This window comes from Anolis carolinensis, chromosome 1 (genome assembly GCF_035594765.1).
Source record: "Anolis carolinensis isolate JA03-04 chromosome 1, rAnoCar3.1.pri, whole genome shotgun sequence".
NCBI classification, from domain to species: Eukaryota; Metazoa; Chordata; class Lepidosauria; order Squamata; family Dactyloidae; genus Anolis; species Anolis carolinensis.
Genome location: NC_085841.1, coordinates 274,620,384 through 274,636,549, shown reverse-complemented (window position 1 = coordinate 274,636,549; position 16,166 = coordinate 274,620,384).

Sequence of the window (16,166 nt, the reverse complement as noted above, 5' to 3'; positions counted from 1 at the left end):
TATATCAAGGGGTTGCAGCATTAGGAAGGTAGAGATCCCTTAAGGCAGGCATGGGCTAACTTGGGGCCTTCCAGGTGTTTTGGACTTCAACTCCCACCCTTCCTGACAGCCTCAGGCCCTTTCCTTTTCCCCCTCAGCCGCTTAAGCGGAAAGGACCTGAGTCTTTTAGGAATGGTGGGAGTTGAAGTCCAAAACCCTTGGAGGGAGGGCCCAGGTTTGCCCTGGCCTGCTATAGATCAACAGGTGACTTTTGTAGAAGCCTTGGAAGAAAGCGGTGCTGAAAAGGAAGGCAGCCCCCATTCTCGGGGGGGGGGGGGGAAGGGCCCGCTGGGCAGGCCTTGGGGTGCATCTCCATCATAGAAACAAAGAGATATGGCATCCCTTTAATTGCCAGGGCTCACACTACGGGAGTCTGAAGAGGCCCGGCTCTCTTTGACCGAGGAGGCAGCAAAAGGCCTTGTCAACCCAGCCAGGGCTCTGAGGCGTGCGAGTGGTGGGTATCAAGTGACGTTCCCTCCGCAGTGTGAACCTGCTGCCTGCCTGTGCCTGGTGGGAGTGTGGAGGAACCTGTGCCTCCTCCGGCTGCTGGGAGGGGGGCGCTGCCCAGGCGCTCCCTGTCCACTCCGGTGATGGCGGCGGACGGACCGCACCGCCATATTGGCTGTTGTCCTCTCTGAAAGCAGCAGCAGCGCCGCAGAGGCCCCACCAGAGGCAGCAGGAGCAGCAGCGGCGCCTGGGCGGCTGCTGCTTCTGGGAGTACGTGCCTGTGTGACTCACGCCCCTCCTCTCGCTGTGGGCCCGCCTTTGACCGTGGGCCCGCCTTCGGGCCAAAGGCAGGCCCAGGCCGAAGGCCCGAAAGTGGGCTCAGGCCAGGCTGAAGGCCCAAAGGAGGAGGAGGCGGGGGTGCGCGCGTATGCGGAAGTGCCTCAACTGCGCCCCCTAGAGGATGGCACCACAGGCAAGTGCCTAAATTGCCTCGTGGTTGAACCACCCCTGCCTGGAAGCCAGGAAGAACAAGGAAATGATAGGAAGTGCATGGAGAGATGGCACCTTGGTAATGCCATTGTGAGTGCCAACTTAAACACCACAGGCCAAACGGAGGATTTAGATTATGTCTTCCAGGGACAGATGATGACTCACATTCAGAGAAGAGAGATGTGATAGTAATGGGAGATTTCAATTGCCCTGATATTTCTTGGTAGCCAAACTCCGACAAGAATATTAGGTGACACCTGGCTTGAAAATAGGGAAGGTCTGGATCATTAGAAGTATTTTTTAAACCTAATAAGTTCAGTTTATTCCAGTTTTGATTGGATTGGCCTCAAGCATCTTGATGTCTCAGGCTAATCCGTTTCCCAGTCTGCGTTTTAGGGCTGTGTAGATGAGGCCTTAGTAGACCACAAGCTGAACATGAGTTAACAGTGTGATGCAGCAGCTGAAAGGGCCAATGTGGTTCTAGGCCACATCAATAGGAGTGTCTACTTTGAAGGATACAATAGCACCACTCTCTTCTGCTTTGGTCAGACCACACCTGGAATATTGTGTCCAGATCTGGGCCCTGCAATTCCAAAAGGATGTTGTCAAGAAGGATATTGTCAAGCTGCAGCGTGTCCAGAGAAGGGCGACCAAATTGTTCCAAGTCTGGACACCATGCCATGTGAGGAGCAGCTTACAGAGCGAAGTGTGTTTATCCTGGAGAAAAGAGAGTTAAGGGATGACATTATAACTATGTTTTGGTATTTGAAAAAAATTCATATTGGACATGGAGTAAGCTTGTTTTCTGTGCTCCAGAGACTTCAGACATAGAGCAAGAGAGTCAAACTATGGGAAAAAACATTCTACCTAAATGTAAGGAAGAACCTCCTGAGGTAAGAACTCTTCAGCAGTGTGATATGCTGCGTTGGAAGTGTGCTGGAGTCTCTGTAGGTTTATAAACCGAGACTGGGTGGCCATCTGTCGGGATTGCACATTCTTGCATGGTGTGGAACTGCATGGCCCTTTGGTCCCTTCTAATTATATGATTTTATGATTCTGTAAGTGCTATAGGCAGGTATATTCAGAGCATTATCTTCCCACATCCTTGGGCTCATGGCAAGTGACTGCACCCACATTCCTTATTTCTCATACTTGTAGTCAATCATACAACTATGTTTGGCTATTTATGATTACCAAATGGTCACTTCAGAGAGTTAAAATGCTGAGCCAGAGTCTTAAAAATCCCTATCCATTCCAAGAATAACTATCACACCTTCTACCTGGCTTGTTGCCCACATGATGTTCATTTCCTTTCAAACATTTGGCTACCACATGAGCCAACTTCTAGCTTCATTACTACATTGTTAAGCAGCAACGTAATCCTGTCACGTTCTCCTGACCCAACTGTTGTGTTGGATTCTTAATGTAGCATCCAAATAAAAGCATTGTAGATTATTACATTCCATTTTAGACCCTGCCACTGTGTGACAGTGAACTTCAATGAGTCTGCAATTGAATATTTATCTGGAGTGTTTTGAAAACATAAATATCTCCTGTCACTTAATGAACTCCAACCGTTTTTACCTTTGTCCTACTTGAATCATCCTTCCATGATTTGCATTCTTTTCCTGACTTTTAAATGATATTATGGAATATGTTAAAGCTTTGTTTTTCTGACTAAGAAGCTGGGCTGCCAAAGAATTTTGGCTGATCAGTCATCTGGATATATAGTACTATTTATACAGGATATGTAGACATTGTATTCTGCAGAAAATATAGAGAGTGGCTTGGATACAAGCTAGATCAATATGCAATTATTTTAATTCACCACTCTAACCCTATTTTATAGTTCCTTTCTCAAAAATATAGGCCTTTGGGACCAGACCGATACAAATGTAAATGTAACTATTGAGACACATTTCCTAAAACATAGTTTACACTTTGAATCACAATGCTATTGAACTGAATTGCTAAACAGTCTGTAGCAGGAGGCTGTAGGAGCTACAGGGAGCAAGTCAGGTTTAGGCCACTCCCTTCTATCAGATGATTTCTGGATCAAACCCACAAAACCTGATATATGGGGGTCTAAAATACCTTTATATTTTCAGAGATCAATTTTAGACAGGCAGATCTTTTTTCCAAGTTAAGATGTCTTGCAATTACATTTCTTCCATTCTTAATCTCTTAGAAACACTGAAACATGAGCAGGGGACAGCATTAAAAGTAATTTTGCATGTTAGTAAGTTAAATCACATTAACTGCAGTTAAGTCTACTACAGATCAATTCAAACATGATTTTAATCTAATACACAATGACTTAATCTAAGTTTGTGGTCCAAAATTAAGCCACAGTTTCCCAGCTCAGATGGGACAGTAGCCCATGGTTCAACAGACCCCAACAGTAAAATTTGTTCAGATGGTTTTGCTACCTTTTGGAAACAAACTCCACAAAGATGCTCTTTTTTGTCGCCATCCTGTTAGCACCTGCATACGAATGGTATCAAACAACAGAACTAGTAGTATTGTCATGACCTCGGTGCTAAAGGGAAACACTACTTCCCAGCAATGTTGCCATGTCCAAATATGCCAAGGTAATATGGAATATACTACCATTTTAGCTGTGTCAGCTCAGGTTCATGCTCAGGTATGTTTACTACATATAAGGAGTCTTGCATCAATTCATTTTTTGAGACGGTTTAATATGTTAAATCATGATCCAGATACATTTTTGAGATCCATTTCAACACTACCACTTTACAATCATACAAATGTGATCACTGCCCAGCTTTATTTTGTATGCATATTTTTTATCTTCTGCTCAACAATACCAAAACATCCTTATCAGGAGTTTTAAACTGTACGAATATCCTGCATCTAACCTCTAATAAATTGGGAAGATAAACAGAAAGATCAAATTCTTAAACTAAGCAAAGTTTAGATTCATGCATCAGGTTGCCCGTGAAGGTTACAAAATAATCTGTGCTCATACTTTTCATTCTTCATACATTTATTCATTCATTCGTCAGTCAATTTGGCCATCCATCCATCTATCCCTCCATCCTTGTGTCCATCTGTTCAAGGGCAGAAATGTGTTACTGTATATCAAAGCTCTCAGAGCAGCTTATAGTAGCCAAACACAAGAACAATTCAAACACAAAATAAAACATAAACCATATGGTCAAAAACAACCCAATACCCCAGTACACAACTCTCAGTACTCCAAATTCAAAGGCAGATTTTTAAATCAAGAAGCCATGATTGCATAATTCATTTAAAATGCCTATGTACAGGGGAAAGGATTTCAGCAGCAGCAGCAACAAAATGAAAGAGAAGACACCAGTTAAAACTCTCTGAAAAGTCTGTCCCATTACCAAAAAGTCATTTCCCACTATTTGATTAATGATAGGTTACTCAGAAAATATTCTTACTCTTTCTGGGGTCGGGGGAGGGGAGGCATCTCAGCCCTAAAATTCACTTGACTGCAGAACACTAAGACGACAGGCACCCACTGGAAGGAGCTGTGCAGTGGTAAGACTTGCTAAAATTAGGACTCTCAAAGTGTTAGGGTTATTATCAATAGTGAGGTGTCTCCGGCTGCTGAACCCACAGAGAGTGAAGAGGAAACACACACCTCTCTGGGTCTGCAGGATCTCAATGGAAGTCCTGTTTGTGTTTTGTGACAGGTGTCTGAGAAAGCAGCATTTTGCCAGTGGAGTAGCCAGAAAGCCTTGGTCCCAGCTGGATAACATCAAGACAGAGTAACAACAATATTATGTTTTCAGCAGGAACAGAAACATCTAACAAAATCTTTATCCTCCTTTTCCTTTCCTGCTCACTTCATTTTTTAGTTCTGATAAATCCTCCAGCTGTTATATAGAGACATTCTAGATGAGTGATAATTACTCCTGTTTGTGATCAAAAATACCCACCACCCCCCTTTCAGGAGAACATTATGTGCTAGATCATCTTTCTTAAACATGATAATCCCATTCAGCAGCCTGTGTGAACAGAAAAGTCTTCAGATAAAAGTTTACAGATATAGTAAAAGGCAGGTAAAGGTTTTCCCCTGACTTTAAGTCCAGTCGTGTCTGACTTTGGGGGTTGGTGCTCATCTCCATTTCTAAGCCGAAGAGCTAGCGTTGTCTGTAGACACCTCCAAGGTCATGTGGCTGGCATGACTGCATGGAGTGCCATTACCTTCCCTCCAAAGCAGTACCTATTGATCTATTCACATTTGCATGTTTTTGAAATGCTAGGTTGGCAGAAGCTGGGCCCAACAACAGGAACTCACCCCGCTCCCCGAATTCGAACTGTCGACCTTTTGGTCACCAAGTTCAGCACCTCAGCAGTTTAACCCACTATGCCACCGTATATAGTACTGGTCTTAAAGTAGGCTCTTCTTAAAGTGGCCATGGACTTAAGAAGCAAGGGATCTGAAGTGCAGACAGTCCCCGGGTTACAGACAAGAGAGGTTTTTTAGGTTTGCATTTGTATGTAAGTCAGAACAATGTTATTTCCAGCCTATTTTTTAAAGATTTGGATGGCACAGGGCAAGGTGATCACCCTACTGATTCTTTTGCCATCTGTGCCCGTTTAGAAGATTTCATCTCATGTTCTGTGCCTGTGACAATTGGATTTTGAAAATTTTAGGTTGCCATGAACTAAGGATTGGTGAGAAAGCTTCAGAGGAAACATCATTTTCCTGCGGTAAATCTTCCAGGAGTAAATTTCCCTCCCTAACGATATAATTCTCCCACTTTCTGTTGTCTCATCATCATTCTTAACTATAAGTTGTATGTAAATCAGATGTTTTAACTCAGGTCATATCTCCCTGTCCTGAACCAACATGGGGTCTTTTGTGACAGGTACCGTTAGTTATATAATTTGCCTGTCTTGTATGGCTAGCCAATTCAAATATTGCTGACAGGCTGTGTTAGATTCATCTATAGGCAACACCTATATGGCAGGTCTAGGATCTTTGCTTACAAAAACCCCTTATTAAGAGGAGAGGGAGAGAGAGAGAGAGAGAGAGAAGCTCTTTCACTAGAACCATGTTCAAACTGGATTCTGCTCTGTTTCTCAGTTTTATTTTACCATTGTAAAATGTAAAATATGCTGTACTGACAAATTCTAAAGCTAATAATTGAAGGATGCAAAAGGTTTAGGACCCTCTTCTCCAAAATCAGCAAAGCAGATGGAGAAAGACCCGGCAAGAGGTGTTGGCTTTGCCTCTTTATTGTTTCAAGTAAGTTGAAAGAGCTTGTCAGCTTGCAGAGCTTTGTAAAGAATGGAGGTTGCTCAAGGTTTCAAATATGCATGACAGCATATCCTCCTGTCTCCAAACTCCAAAATCCATCACCTAACTGTCTCTCTGAAGCCAGAGAGAAGATGCAAAGCAAATGGTTTGGCAGAGGCACGGGAAGGCAAACATTAAATGTTGCTTGGCTCTCTACACTGTTTGGCAGATACTAGTATGTGTGGAATCTTAAAAAGTAAGGGATTTTCTGCTTCCTTTTCCCTCTCTGGGTTTTCTATGCATTTCCCCCATTAAGTAGCTGACATGGTATGCAAATGTGCAAGTGACTGTTTGCCCACTCGTACTTACACACTGGGAATCCATTCTGTAGATCTGAAGAACTTCCTAACCATGAGAGCTGTTCAACAGTGGAACTCTCTGCCCCAGAGTGTGGTGGAGGCTCCTTCATTGGAGGCTTTTAAGCAGAGGCTGGATGGCCATCTGTTGGGGGTGTTTTGAATGTGATTTTCCTGCTTCTTGGCAGGAAATTGGACTGGATGGCCCGTGATGTCTTTTCCAACTCTATGATTCTAAGACTAATTGGTACGATTTTAGTATATAGGAAAGTTCTGCTTCTTCCCCAAAATGCTTCTAAATGTAATGTTGCTTAACTTCAAGTTGGTTCCAATTCATGGCAGTCCTAAGGCAAACGGATAACGGGTTTTTCTTAGCAAGATTTGTTCAGAGTGGGTTTGCCATAGCTTTCCTCAGGCTGAGAGTTTGTGACTTTCCCGAGGTCTTCCAGTGGATTTCTATGGCCAAGGAGGGATTCAAACCCTGATCTTTGTCTTTAGAAAAAATACACCACACACTGGCTTTCATTCTATACAAATTATTATACACAGTTCATCTATGTCCTAAGAAAACCCTGCAAGGCTGGTTAGGTCAGGGCTCTGGAATCTGCCAAACTGAGAATCGTCTCCTGGTTCCTTATCTTCTGCTCTTCCTTGGAAGCAAGCAATTCCTTCCTTGAGCATCCGAAGCCAAATACATTTAGTTGAAACTAAACTGACCCTTAATCTACTTCATTGATGACACACCGTCAAGAAGCGGGCTCCTCTCCTTTTGTGGTCGGGATATGTAGCACAGCCTGAAAATGTGCTCCTGACAGCAGTGGACTAAATACCAGGAAACAAAATGAAGGGGTTTTTTTCCATGTAGTAGCACTCTGGAAAAGCCATGGCCTTGACCACTGTATGCAGCATATTAACAATGTCAACACAGCCCAAAGGTCAGGATACAATCTCCAAATGCCAAGTGAAGTTGCTATATCTTCAATATTTTTGCTAACCCTTATATGGACTTTTTATCACTTCAGGGGCAGAAAAATGTATTCCTTTGCAACCTGAGGCATCTGCATCACTCCAGAAACGTCACTTTGAAAAACTCACACCAGCAGGTCTTTCAGGTTTTCTTTACCTGATAGATAAGAAGGCCCTAGCACAGGCTGAGCTCATTCTATTTGTTCTATAAAAGCATAGTTTGTCCTTCTTTGTAAAAACATTTCCACAGTGGTTTCATAAATTAAGAGAAAGAGAAGCATATAAAAACAGATGTTAAAAATACAACTTTAACAAATAAACAGGAGGATAAAAAAGCAATAAAAACTGCCTGACCACAGATTAATAAATGAACCACTTTGAAAAACAGACATGGTGCTGAAAGGAAAGAACAATGTATTCTTGGCAAACCTCCTTGGGGAAAATACACCTCTGAAACAGGGGAAAGGCACCCTTGAAGCCCCACTTTTGTGAATCCTAAAGCCCCTTCCCAGATCTTAAAAGAGATCCTATTAATTTTCAGACAATTTTTCATCCCAGAAACAACCAGAGCAACCCAAATCAGAGCCCCACCACCACTGAACAAAATGGCAGGCACAAATGATGTCCAATGATGTCTGGTGCATCTGAAACATATTGTTATGGCTTATACCATTATGTTTTGGATTGTATGTTTGGGGGACATGGGGGAGCAAAATTGCCCCTTTCTCCCTCTCCAGTTGTCCCCCTCTTTGTTAAAAGAACACTAAGACCACAACTCTTTACAGATCATCGTATCACTGGCCACTCAGTGCTCCATGGGGAGCAGGTGGGATTGCAGGAGCATCTAGCTCTGTTTGGGGAGACAATTGTAAAATTATTTATTTATTTATTTACAGTATTTATATTCCGCTCTTCTCACCCCGAAGGGGACTCAGGGCGGATCACATTATACACACATAGGGCAAACATTCAATGCCCATAAACACATCAAACAGAGACCGAGACAGACAGACGCAGAGGCAATTTAACCTTCTCCTGAGGGGATGTTCGATTCTGGCCACATGGGGGAGCAGCTGCTTCATTATCCACTCTGACGGCACTTCCTCATTCCAGGTCGTAAATTAGTTAAACTTGCCTCCCCACTTTATAAGTGGTACCTTATTTCCTACTTGATAGATGCAACTATCTTTCGGGTTGCTAGGTCAGCAACGAGCAGGGGCTATTTTTTATTTTTAATTGACGGGTGCTCACCCCGCCACGGGCTGACCTCGAACTCATGACCTCATGGTCAGAGTGATTTATTGCAGCTGCTCAACAGCCTGCACCACAGCCCGGCTGTTGATCATCACTGATGGTCATCACTGAGATCCTTCAGGGTCTATCAAAGATCTCTGCTCTGGAAATAATAATTTTGCATCAAACTGCAGGGACATAGCCTGACACTTCTGTGACCCTGCCCAATCCCCACAAAACACATAGCGGCTGCCTGGTAAGGGGAACTAGGAGCTAAGAATGGAGGAAAGGACTACCAAGCCCTGCAGTGCCCCAGTGCTCCCTTTATGAATCACTGCGAAGACTAAGATCCTCTGGGGAGGCCCTGCTCTTGGTCCTGCCTCTGTCACAGGCGTGTTTGGCGGGGACGAGAGACAGGGCCTTCTCAGTGATTGCCCCCCGGCTATGGAAGTCCCTCCCTGGCGAGATTAGATCAGCCCCCTCCCTCCTGTCCTTCAGAAAGATGGTGAAGACCTGGCTGTGGGACCAAGCCTTTGGGGCAGTGCAATGAGGCAATAATAGGAAACCTACTCCATTGACCGGAGCCAGCAGGGTGTCCTGAATTGATTTAAGTAGCTGGTTTTAAAGTAGATATAACAGATTTTAATATTTGTGTATATTTATAATTATTTTATGTTCCAGCATTGAGTGCTTGCCGTATATACGTTATGCTCCACCCTGAGTCCCCTTCAAGATGAGAAGGGCAGGATATAAATGTTTTAAATAAACAAATAAATAAATAAATAAAAGAACATATATGCACATTAAGCAAATGTACATGTTTATATGTCCCTAACAGCATGCCAGTCCCAAAATTAAAATACTCCAGTCAGATGTATCGTTATTAGCCAGAAATCATGTGGTTTTGTCTGCCCATACGACAAAAGCACATGCTGTTAATTTCATTGCTGTTCGGGTTTTTTAAAAAAAATACCTGCCAGTTTTGTAAATGTTACATTTACTTATGTCAATTTCCATGGGGGCTGGGGCTGTTGTATTTCAAATTTCTGAGCTCATACATCACATAAAAGCGTCCTCAGGGTCAACATTTAGCTTACAGACTATAAGAATTGCTCACCTCATTGTATAGGCTCCTCAAAATGGCTATATTTGGAGATTTGTCAAGATCAAGCATGTCCTTTACTTTTCACTTGTTTACCATGTGCACTATTAAGAAGGAAACACTCTGAATCCTGAACTGGCCATAGGACCAGTGCTGCTGTGGGTCTTTTAACAGACCCTAAAGAGGAAGGCAACAAAGAGGTGTGGCAATAGCTTCCCAATTTCTGGGGAGAACAGGACTTCTGGACATCCTTTACATAGTTGCATTCTTCAGCATCCCCATTCACACTCAGTGGACAGCCTTCTTTTCAGCTTAGGTAATGATATCATATCTCCAGAGAACTTATTTTTGCCAAGACATAGTGATCACAGTGGGAGGAGAGTGAGTTGCCCACTCATGCTGTCCTTATTTTGACTCCTCATGGATTCTGCAGTTCTCTAATCACAAATGTTTGCATTTTTAGAAACTTTGACTCATGTTCTTGAAGCAACTGTTAGTTACAACCTCGCCCAAAATGTGGACTGACAAAATTATGTCACTATCCAAGGTCTCTTTCTCCCAATGTTGCACCCCAACCACTGAGATTATATCCTATTTTTCACCAAGATCTTTTGCTTGTCATGCTTTCCCTAGGTTTCCAAACATTATTCCATCTCTGCCAAGATATGTAGTCATCAAAGTAATAATAACCCATTTGTTGTTAACGACATCTTTTTATGATTTGTTCAATTTGCCTTTTTCTTGAGCAGTTTCAGGTTCTGAGGAAGACAATTCATAGACTCAGTTACCTGTTGGCCTGATGGCTCTTGAACTGACAAAATTAGATTCAGAAATTTCTGGTGTGTTTTTCTTTAATTACAGTGTACCTGAATAACTTATTTTTAGGAGCATATCTTAGAAACCCAATGCAATGATGTCAAATTTCTGCAACATAAAATCTAAGGGATATAATCAATCCCCACCATTCCCCAACCCCCAATGTTCATGTGAGGTGAAACACAAGGAAGAGAAAGCAGAGCCATTTCCTCCTCCTTCCTAGAAGTTGACCCAGTCTTACAGCACTTCAGTCCCAAATCCACGCAGCATGCCACAGACAACAAGAGAACCCCTAAAGCCCCTGCAGCTGTTGTTTACCATTTGGTTGAATGTTCTGCGCCTCCATATGTGTCTCTGTGGACACAAAGTTCCTCACAACAAGACCAGAACAGGATCTGTTATGTAACTAGTGAGAGGCGGCAGTGGAGGATGAGATGGACATGCAACTAAACAATCTACTTTGCGAAATTCCTTTATGACAATAACCCTTCTTTTTCCCTCCCATTCCAGGCTCCCCAAAGGTTTAAAATATGATAGAGCACGTCAGGCCTTTGCCGGAAGGCTGGAATTGTATGCAAACTTCCAAAGGAGGCAAAACAATCAAAACATGAAGAGGCAGAGGGCAAAAAACATGGAAAAGATAATACAATTGGTACGTGCAAGTCCTAGCCCAGAGGGCACCTAACATATAGGCATTCTTGGTAAAGGCATAAGACAGAATGTAAGGGCCACAAGTCCAGGAACTTGATGGGTTTCTTAAATGACTGGAGTTTCAAACTAGAAGCATCCTTTAAAGGATGTATGTTATCCTTTAACCTTCTGTTACTATAATGATAATAATTTGAAGTGCTGTTAACTTAATTGTTCCCAAGCATTATCAAGCCATTCTGTGCTTGCTTGCCTTTGATCTCGTCTTCCAACTTTCCACAAATACTACATTAGCTGCTGTAAACAAATATGAAAGTGTCTTAACATACTAATGGTGTCATGGATTTAACACAATTAACAAAGTATAATGTTAGCAGAAATATTGCATTGAGAACATTGGCCTTAATCCTATTGGTGGTGACATCCAAAGCAGACCCATTGATCAATGGGATTTACATGTTTATTGTCTCACTCTTCAACAGCTGATTTGATGGCTCCACTCTGGTTAGTACCACCAGTAGCATTCAGGCTGTTGACTATTTACGTTGGCTGCCCTTTTACAACTTTACTACCTACAGTTTTAGCTTTTGGCAATTGTCATTGTGATTTTTTTTTGTGTGTCCCATATGAAGTGTAGAATTTTACATATGAGGAAAATGGACTGAACACCGCTGTTGCTTTCTGAGACATTTGTTTGGCAGATGTGGAGAATGTTAATTCAGGTCAATCTTATCAAACCTAGCATGTCTGTCCGCCTTTACCAAAAATGTCTGGGCTAAGCCTCGCTTGTACCCTATTTTTAATCTCTTTTCCATGGTTTTTGGCCTTTGTCCCTTTCCTCTACACAGAATGGCTTCTTGTTTGGATTGTTTGTCTTCTTTGGCAAGTGCTTCTGTGTAGGTTTGCATGCAATTCCAGCCCTCCAGCAAGTGTTTGACGTGTTCTATCATATTTTAAACCTTTGGAATTGATGGAAAAAGAGAAGGGCTATTGTCACGCAGGAATTTCATGAAACAGATTGTTTAGTTGGGTGTCCATCTCGTCCTCCACTGCCTCCTCTCACCAGTTACATAACAACCCTGTTCTCAGAAGCTGTCAGGGCAGCCTCATCTCCTGATGGGGATAACTGTTTGGTCAAAAACAGTCTTTGTGTAATTAAATACTTCCTTCTGCCAGCAGGACTCAGCAACAGGATTTTGGCCCTTGGGTGTAGCTCTTGAGTTCACAGTGTATCTTATGAATTGTCTTTCAATCTCCAAACATATTAGAAACATAAATATACTAGAATTAGTATTTTGCTGGTTCGGACCAGTGATCCATCTAGCCTAGTATTGCCAACTCTGACTAGCAGTGGCCCTCTAGTATTTCAAGTCAGATTCTTTGTTAGTTCTATTTAGACAGCCTTGTGGTCTTCCATCCAAGTACTAAGTATTAACAAGGCCTGGCTGTGCTTAGATTTCAAAACTAGGTAAAATCTGGCTTGTTCATAATAGAATGGTGGCTCAGTGAGATAATAAAATGATCAGAATGGTTCCTAAAAAGGACATGCTCCCAACATTTAATAAGACTGCGGCTGAATCTGCTATCAGTGCCTTCTAAATAATATATAGCTGTAGAGAGCCAAGGATCTATTGCATAAGCAATTTTAAATGCTGGAAGACAAGACCGAACTGTTAACAGCCAATGTCAGTTCTACGACTGCTGTATAATCAACCACATATTGGCTTTCTATACCGCTGTATGGTTTTAGAAATGCATAAACATCTAGCATTCTACTATTCTGCCTGAACTCACATAGTACAACTCAATAAAACTTTTTTGTAATGACTGGATACGTACTGGGGCTCCTCTGAGTCCTTACTTACTTACTTAGGCGATCCCTCGTAGTTCAAGGATGATTGTCTTCCATCTTGGGAGTGAGTCCGTAGATGGCTGAAGAGACCTATTCTTGATCTGCATGTTCTCCCGCAGTGAGGACATCGGTTTCCAGGTGGAAGGCGGTCCCGGTCAGGGTTGGCTTGACGCTCCTTCCTCTTGGCACGTTTCTCCCTTAAGCCCTCCATTCATGCCTCTTTGAACTCCGCAGCACTGCTAGTCACAGCTGACCTCCAATTAGAGTGCTCAAGGGCCAGGGCTTCCCAGTTCTCAGTGTCTATGCCACAGTTTTTAAGGTTGGCTTTGAGCCCATCTTTAAATATCTTTTCCTGCCCACCAACGTTAGTCCTATGGCAGATGGAATTGCGCTATAAGCCCAGCCTCCACCGAGGCTGCTCCTCTGTCCTCCAAAATTAAGCGAGCAGCACAGCGCTCTGCACTTTGCCATGGCCAGGCCACCCTTCTCTCTTACCCCTGTATGCAACTCTGCCCCCAAACCTATTAGGAAGGGAGGAAAGGCAGGATTAATGTCAGCCAAGTGAAATGGTTGGAGACAGCATCACTTCAAAATGCTATAGACATTGTGGACCACAGGCATCCCACAGCCATCAAGATGAGATTTCCTGCAGCTATATCTCCAAAAGGCACAAAACGAGAGCTAAATATTTCCATGGACCTCTGGAAGGCTGCAGAACCCGGCATCCCTCCCCCCCCCCCCCAATGCCTGGCATTTGTGGGGCTGATGCAATACAAGTGGTAGTCAATGTGGGCAATAGGCTGAGGTCTCTGCCATCATTTTGCAAATTTTGCACCAGTTCAAACAAAGTCATTGCAAAAATTAGAAGATGAATCTGAAAGCAGCTTTCCAACAATTCCTTTCCTCATTTTAAGGTAGGGTTTTCTCTATCCAAGCTTTTCACTTAAAATACTAAAAGCTATCTTCTATGAAACTAAATTTATAAGAACATTTTTGCTGTTCTAGGATCTGCCAGGGGTTCAAAACAGCTTGAAAGGGACTCTCCACTCCTGTTCCACAGTGAAGTGGTCTCCTCAGAAACAAGAACAACACAGACACAAAGCTGTTCGTTCCAAATGGAAGTCATTAGTTTCTTTGGTTGTAGCAGTAGTACAAACCGTATGTACAACAAACTCTCTCTCTTCTATCTTCATCCACCATACTCCTATCCTCATCAAACCAACACAGGGTTACTACAACCTATATACTATAGTCTCAGCACTTGTCGCCACACTCCAATTACGACAACACCTGTAGTTAAGCCTGGGACACTGTCCTGTTCTCACTTAAAGAAATGCTGTGTAACTTACAAATCCTAACAGGATCCAGTAGTTAGCGGGCAATGAATCCACTCTGTTTCAGTCTGAACAAAGAAGCAGGTGTTTATTTATTTATTTATTTATTTATTTATTTACTGTATTTACATACCGCTTTTCTCACCCTGGGGGGACTCAAAGTGATTTACAACATGCTAATGGCAAAATTCAATGCCAAACATACATGTAAAAACCAAATCATAATATCTAAACAAACAACATATAACTATCAGTTAAATCATTAAGATCATTAAACCTAAGACATAAGCAACATTGAAACATTAAGACACAGAATTAAAACATCCTAATATAAACATTAAAATCACATGATCCAAAATTGTAAACCAAAACCATTCCAATTATCACTTGCACATAGGTAAAGGTAAAGGTTTTCCCCTGATGTCAAGTCCAGTCATGTCTGACTCTGGGGGTTGGTGCTCATCTCCATTTCTAAGCCGAAGAGCCGGCGTTGTCCGTAGACACCTCCAAGGTCATGTGGCCGGCATGACTGCATGGAGGGCCTTTACCTTCCCGCCGGAGCGGTACCTATTGATCTACTCACATTGGCAAGTTTTCAAACTGCTAGGTTGGCAGGAGCTGGAGCTAACAGCGGCCGCTCCCGCCGCTCCTGGGATTGAACCTGGGACCTTTCGGTCTCCAGCTCAGTGCTTTAACGCACTTCGCCACCGGGGCTCCAATCCACCGGGGCTCCAATTGCACATATTCACTAGTTATTTCTTGCACTGCATTACTTTACTGGCCAATGGCTTGGACCCACAACCTTTCTTTCTAAAGGCCAAGAGCAAGGGCTGCTGATCTCTCACTGGAGAGAGAGCTACAGAGCTGAGGAGCCACCACTGAGAAGACCCTGTCTCTTGTCCCCACCAACTGCACTTGCAAAGGAAGTGGGAGGTATCCAACATATTTTGTGACTGGAACTTGAATGGCTTCTTTAAAGTTTAGATTAAAATCCAGAACAAATTTATTTCCTTACTAATATGGGAGAACCAAGGGTAGAAGAACTGAAAAATGTGAGGACCCTGTGCAAGTCATTTCACACCCTCTAACTGGTAACGGCGTTCCATGCAGTCATGCTGGCCACATGAGGTGTCTACGGACAACGCCGGCTCTTCGGCTTAGAAAAGGAGATGAGCACTAACCCCCAGAGTCGGTCACGACTGGACTTAACGTCAGGGGAAACCTTTACCTTTACTTTAACTGGTTACCCATAATTCCAAATTAGCATGACATTAGTCAGTTGTGATCATTTATATGCCTGTCCAAGAGCTGACATCTATTGGAAGAGCCTTCCTCCGTTTCCCGTCATTGGGGGAAATACATTGGAGAAGGACATGAGGAAGGGCCTTTTCTGTAGTGACACCCCAGTTGTGAAATTTCCTCTTCCTGGAGTCCCATTGGCTCCACCACTGGAATCATTTTGGCACCAAATTAAAACCTGTCATTTAATTAAAACCTTCAAGTCAAACTGATTTCATCCAGAAGGTACATGTTTTATGGTTTTATATTATTCAAGATTGTTTTAAACAGCTTTCAATTGGCAGTTTAAAACTGAGAAACTGTTTAATACATGTAATGCTTTTAAACATTTGCAATTGTTTATTGTTTT